The sequence below is a fragment of the Mus caroli genome, chromosome 10 (assembly GCF_900094665.2).
Source record: "Mus caroli chromosome 10, CAROLI_EIJ_v1.1, whole genome shotgun sequence".
In the NCBI taxonomy this organism is placed as follows: domain Eukaryota; kingdom Metazoa; phylum Chordata; class Mammalia; order Rodentia; family Muridae; genus Mus; species Mus caroli.
In genome coordinates this window covers 109,958,447-109,965,430 of record NC_034579.1, presented here as the reverse complement: position 1 = coordinate 109,965,430, position 6,984 = coordinate 109,958,447, and the positions used below count along the sequence as shown (strand labels likewise).

General features: G+C 43.7%; 1 long non-coding RNA gene across 2 annotated transcripts in view; it reads right to left on the bottom strand.

Moving 5' to 3' along the window:
• Nucleotides 1-1,364: 1,364 nt before the first annotated feature.
• LOC110303848 overlaps nt 1,365-6,984 on the bottom strand; it is a 22,125-nt gene continuing 16,505 nt past the window's right edge. For both annotated transcript variants that reach the window (XR_002378968.1, XR_002378969.1), the window contains exon 3: nt 1,365-1,682. This is a non-coding gene — a long non-coding RNA (uncharacterized LOC110303848). The remainder of the gene's footprint in view (nt 1,683-6,984) is intronic.

The following is a 6,984-nucleotide window of genomic DNA, read 5'->3' as shown; positions in this document are numbered from 1 at the left end:
CTTCTAATTAACATTGTTCTTCATAAGATCTAAAATATCTCCTAGCTTTTACTTTTTTTATTGTATTTTATTTATTTATTTTTGTTTTCAAGGTAGAGTTTCTTTGTGTAGCCCCTGTAGATTAGTCTGGCTTCGAACTCACAGAGATCTGCCTGTTGGGATTAAAGATGTGAGCCACCACCTCCTGGCCTGGAGTGTTTTTATTTCTACCCTTCTGCATAATTGGTAGCTTCTACAGAACTCAAGATCAGAAATACATCTTAAAAAAATCTTTGTTTTACATTTATTTATTTAGTCCATTTAACACACAGGCTTTCATTGTCTTAGAGCTCAACCACCAGGCTACGCTGGCTGGTGAGTGAATTCCAGGGAATTCTCCTGCCTCTGCCTCCCACCACAGGTATGGTAAGCATGTGCCACCACACCCTGAATTTTTATTTAGGTCCTAGAGTCTGAGCTTGGGCCCCCGATGCTGACAGGCAAGATTTTATTGACTGGCTATTTTCCAGTAGTATTTCTACCTTAAAATATTTTTTGTCAGCTGGGCGTGGTGGCGCACGCCTTTAATCCCAGCACTCGGGAGGCAGAGGCAGGCGGATTTCTGAGTTCGAGGCCAGCCTGGTCTACAAAGTGAGTTCCAGGACAGCCAGGGCTATACAGAGAAACCCTGTCTCAAAAAAACAAAAAAAAAAAAAAAAAATTTTTTTTTGTCAAATAATACGTGTGTGGAAGGGGTATGTGCACATGAGTGCAGATACCTGGGGGAGCTACAAGAGAGGAGTCAGGTGCCCTGGAGTTGGGAGTCACAGGTGGTTATAAGCCACCAGACTCGGGTGTTGACAATCCAAGTCAGACCTTTAAAAGAGTAATGTGCACTCGGTCAGGGATGGTACCACATGCCTTTAGTCCTAGCAGTCAGACTCCAGATATTTTTGGCAACCGAAAGAAAATAGATTCAAGTAATTACAACTTACCAAAACTCATCGGAAGGGACTAAAAAGAAGGCAGAGGGAATTTGGATCTCTGTGAGTTCAAGGTTAGCCTGGTCTACATAGCAAGTTCCAAGGCAGCCAGGGCTACATAGCATCTCATTTAAAAAAAAATAAAAAGGTCGTACATACTCTTTACCATTGAGCCACCTCTCCAGCAGCAGCACTGTCATTCCTGTTTCTCATTAAAGTCTTTCTTTCAATGCCCATTTGCTATTGGTATGTTTTATGTAAAAATGGGACAATACCGTGGTGGAATAGCACACTTACCCAGTAAACACAAGGCCAGGGTTTGTTTCTCAGGGCCACAATCAATCAACAGAGATTAAAAAAAAAAAAAAAAAAAAAAAAAACCAACTCATCTGTGCTTTTTATTGTGCAGTTCTTTTAGGCAGGACTTTCCCCCTGTCTCCTCAAACGCTGTTCTCTGAGGACACTAGTGGACCCAAAGACAGAGACTCTCCTCTCCTCCATGAAGTAAGTCTGCCTGCCGGTGTCCAGGGCCACTAGTATTAAAGGCTAGAGATCTTCTCGATCAATCCTCAGACTTTCTGATTCTTCAACTGTCTCAGGGTCCAGGGGTATTTCAGGGGCGCTCTCTGCAGATAGCCAGCACTCTCCGCAGCCCATCCCCCATGCAGTGATGGCGTTATCATCCACCTTCACTAAAGGAAACAGAAAATGATCCAGATACTGTGGGCGACAGAAAGAAATTAGATCCAAGTAACTATGAGTCACCAAGTTCACTGAGAGGACTTAAAAGGAAGGCGAGGCTAGATCTTGAGGAGACTGAGTTAAAGTTAACACTGCATTACCCGGGTCCTGATGTTCATCAAGCTGCCTAACCTACACTACAGGGTGCTCCGGCATCCTCAAATCTAAGACCCGGAACCAGAACCGGAACAGAAACTCCCTTCGTTGTATTTGATGTGTCTCTACCAGAAGCAACAGTGAAAGGAACAGGATAGTGGGCCTCGCGTAACTTCTCATGCCCAAGCGCAGTGAATTGTGGACTCCGAATTTATATTCCAAAGCCTAGACGCAAAGCAGTCTGATGAATGTACTGGTTTTGTTCATTTGTTTTCATTTTGAAGTTGCTGATTACCAGGATGTTACAAGGAGTGTCTATCCAGACAATCTCCAAATTCTCCACAGAAGGGGCAAGGCTAGGGAGAAGATCTGGGGTTCTAACCATTCCCCCCGTATAATGGAGACTTCTAGAATTTCATGGCAGGAATCAGAACGCCTCTGCAGGTTTCATTGTATTCTTTGTTGCTCAGAAACAAGTCTCTCAATCCAGTCCACGAGTACCCGGAAGGAGAATCGTTGGGGAATCGTCTAGAAAGTACCTACCTTACTCAGAAACGTCACAGCTTTCCTCCGTATGAAAATCATTACTTTCTGTGCCTTTGGGTTTATTTTTGTTTGGTTGGTTGGTTTTTGTTTGTTTTTTTGTGTTTTGTTTTGTTTTGTTTTTTACCTATCAGAAGTGACACTCCTTCCCTCTCATACCTTAGATCAGATTAGATGCATACTATCTCCCTCCGCGGAGCTGAACGGGCTCCGCCTATAGCATTGTAGTAGAGTTTGAACCGCAGAGAATTCAAGGACAGACTTCTGAGGGGGCGGGGTCTGGATCTGCGTGTGCGGGCTCTAGAACCTCTGTGGTGAATGAACATATCAAAATATGTGTCCACCCCCCTGAATTCGAGTTTCACCTAAGAAGTAAGGATATTGGAGCCAGCCCAGGCGAGTTCCTGTGGGATGGACTTGGCTGATGCATAGAGAGTAGGTAACACTGGGGCTGGAGAAACAGCTCCGGGGCTCAGTGCGCTGGAGAATCCACGCCCGACTCCCAGCACCCACCCAGTGACTTAGCCCACAGTAATCTGTAACTGTGGTTCCAGGGAATTTGACACACTCCTCTGGCCTCTGAGAGCACCAGACATAGGGTGCACAGACATACATGTACTCCAAGCACCCATACACATCAAAAAAAATTTTTTTTAAAAGAAGAGTGTTTAAGGTAATGTTTTTTCATATAAAATATATGCACATTCAAACTAATTAGACTATGATTACCAGTTCATTTCTTCACACATTAAAAATATTGTTGTATTCTCCCATGAAGCCTTATCACCAGCCAGCAAGGAGAATCCCTTTTTTAGGGTTATTGAGTACACATTTTGCCTATAAATTCATAGCACTGGGTCCCTCAGTTGCTATCTTGGCCACCCCTCTTCCCTGAGCTGGAGAGCAAATCCAGGGCTTGGTGTATCCTAAGCAAACATTCTACCACTGAGCTACACCCTAGCCCTTATATTTGCTTTTGACATCAAGTAGTACTTTATATATTCTGGATATTATACTTGGTTAATTATATTGATATTTTTGACATTTTTTTGAACATTTACTATTCTCAGAAAATACCACAATGAAGTAAATGATGAACAATAACCAAAGGAAAAAAAAACCCACTTGAAATTCATGAAGCATTTTACATTCTAGTGTAGGCACGGAAACAATAAGCAGAATTTATTATGTACTAAATTTTAGGTTCTCTGTAATGAACGCCATAGAGGGCGAAGTAGGGATGAGGGATGGTGGGTCTGGGGTAATTTAAGATGGTGGCCTGGAAGGTCTCACTGTCGAGAAGACAGTGAGTAAAATCCTTAAGGTTAGAAAGCAGCAGGTCCTAGAGATAATGTGGTGGAAGACACCTTAGGGGACAGGTGTGGCGACAAGTGGATGGTGGATCAGGAATTCAAAGTTGTATATTGTTGAGTGACCTGGGCTCAAGAAAAAGAAAGGAAAAAGGGAAGGAAGGAAGGAAAAGAACGAAAAAAGAAAGAAAGAAAGAAAGAAAGAAAGAAAGAAAGAAAGAAAGAAAGAAAGAAAGAAAGAAGGGAAGAAAGAAAGAAAGGAAAAGGAAGAAGACAGGAAACCACAGGATTCGAAAGGCAGTGGTATGTGGATCTCTTTGAATTCGAGGCCAGCCTGATTTTCAGAGTGTGTTCCAGGAAAGCCAGGACCACAGAGAGAAATCCTGTCTCTAAAAGCCAACCAGCTAACTAACCAAAATAAATGAATAAATAAATAAATCTATAAATAAATCTATAAATAAAACAATGATATCAACAAAGATCTGAAGTCCAAGGAGCACAAAAGTAACACACACAAAGACCTTGAAGTGACAGCACAAATGAATGTGTAAGGAACGCGGAAGATGTCACTGTGGCCTAAGGGGAGCAGGAAAAGCTGGGCGTGGCCACAGCTGGGATTCACAGTTACTGTGAGCTGTGCAGCTGTGGGTGCCTAGCGAAAGGAATGCTGGTGCTAGCAAGGAGGCTGCTACAATGACGTTTTCCTCCTTGATACAATGACAGCTTTTTCCTTCTTGGTGGAATGGGAGCTATTTGAAGAAAGGAAAGTTTGAGCAAAGCCGAGGTACAACATCATTACTTTTTAAAAAGCCCACTGGGAGGTACAAACAGGAGCAAACTCAATGGCTTTCACCATATCCTGGGTGAAGATAAGGATTAAGATAAGGGGCAGCTTGAACTAAGCGACAGATGGAGATAGAGGCGGGAACGTGTGATTAAAGGGAGTTAAAAGACAACCGGTTATCTACACCCCACCTGAAGGTGCATAGCATTCTTTGGGTAGTTTTTGAGTAGCTCTTGTTTTTCTTGTCTAGAAAAAGTTTCTCCAAAAATGCAGAAGAATTCAGATTAAGGACAAAGCAAAGCTTGACATTCCATTGCTGAAGGCTGTCGAGTCACTTGCAGTGACCAGGAAATGGAGGTCACAGCTTGGGAGTTTTCGGAGCCTGAATTGATTTTCAACATAAAAGTGGCAAGAGTCACTGATGAGTCAACATGGGAAATTAGCAAAACTGAGAAAGTAGGAAGACTGTAAGCTTTTTTTCCTGAATGTTTCTGACTTTAGAATGTTGATATTTCTGGGAGTTAATAATGGAAAGACTCAAGTTGCCCAGTGTGTCTGAAGGAGCACGGGCTTACATGTAGATCTGCTGAGTCTGATCAGCTTTGGACATCAAATGTGGATGCCGTGTCGGGCAACTGTATCTATGAGCTTGGAACTCAGGAATATTTAAAGTCAGTTTCATAAATGGTAGTGGACACCTAGGTTCCCAGCACCTGGGAAGAAGAGGTAGGAAAACCAGAAGTTGACCAAATTGCAACAGTGAATTTGAGGCTAGCCTTGGCTACCTGAGAGCCTCTCTCTAAGTCAACCAATAAATAGGAGCTTTGTTAGTCAAAATTGTTAAGGAGACAAACAGCCCAAATCTCAGTGGATTTTATGCCATTGTTACATTCACATGGATTACAGAGTTTTCTCCAGTGAGTGGCCAGTTCTCGGCCTGATTCAGTTGCCTTCTAGCCATTGGGTTCATTTGGCAGTTAACCATCACAAAACTAGCCCAGCCCTGCAATAAAGCCAAGCTGCATATTCTGCTTAGAAGAGAGATTTTGAGATAAATCCAGAGTGCAGATTTATAATCTTTGTAGAAGAGGAGGAACAAGTGGTCGTAAATCATAATTTAAGCTACTGCCGTGAGCACGGTAAAACACTGAAGAGAAGAAATCCAAAAATTGAGCTCTCTGAGCGTTCGAAAGCTTTGGAAATAAGCAAGAGTCAAGAGACAGAGGAGGAGCAGTGGAGGAAACCATGGACGCCAAGAGAGAAAATATCTCTCCAGAAGATGGAATCTCACACATGGCCGATCGGGAGGAGATCTAGCATCACTCAGTGGATTCAGCAGTGTCAGAGGCTTTGGTGATTTTGACAAGAAAATCAATGATGTGCTGATATGGAGAATAATAGAAGACACTGGATTTGTTTGTGTGTGTGTGTGGGGGGGGGTTGAATGCCCTTTCCAAACATGTTGTAAAATAATCTCCATTTTAGTGATAGTAAGAGAATCCTTTTCTGGCTCTCGCTCTGTTCTCTTCCTCCTGCTCCCACTTCCCCTCTCTCCCCATTCCCCCATGCCCCCGCCATGTGCTCATGGCCGGCCTCTTGTCTCTGTCTCTGTCTCTCTCTCTCTGCCTTTCTCTGTCTCTACTACCTTGCTAACTCCCCTCCCCATGCCCTGAATACACTCTATTCTATATGAGAGACAGACAGACAGAAACAGAGAGAGACCCCTTTAAGAGGTGATTGGGCTGTGAGGGCCATGCCCTTAATGGTGGACCCATGAAACTCTTGCCAGATGGGCTCCTTGCGAAAGGACAAGACTGATTCCATTTTGTCTGTCCTCTGCCTTCTCTCTCCTCATCTGCCATGGGATGTCCATCAAGAAGGGGCTCAACCCACGCTATCCCTCAACTGTGAGCGAATTTGTTTCTATGCCTCAGCAACAAAGCCTGTGGTAGTCTATTATCATAGTCCAAAATGGACTGAGTTAGGGGACAAGCCCCTGACTAATACAGGCAGGAGGCAGAGCAGAAAGAGAAACTTAAGAAACAACGGCCACAGGCAGGCCGTTCTTCAAGGGGCAGAATGGAGAGACCACTTAGCAGTTAACAGCACTGGCGGCTCTTCCCAGCACCCACATGGCAGCTCGCACCTACCTGTCTATAACCCCAATTCCAGGAAATCTGACATCCTCACACAGACATACATGCAGACAAAAAAAAAAAAAAAAATCAATGCACATAAAAAAGAGACATGAAAGCATGGCTTCATGGTAATATAAAAAATTCAGCTAAGAGAAGAAAACCAATGATACCCAGAAAAATAAAGAACGTTTCCCTCTCTGTCCTTGCATGGAACCCTGGGCCTTAAGGGGCACTAAGCAAATGTTTGCCCGCTGAGCTGTCTGTATCTGTACCTGTTGGTGGTCCCTGGCTAGGGCTGGAAGCTATGAGATCCAATACACAGTAGATGACTGCTTTTCATTAAGAATATAATCCCAAGCCCGCGTGGTGGCGCACGCCTTTAATCCTATCACTCGGGAGGCAGAGGCAGG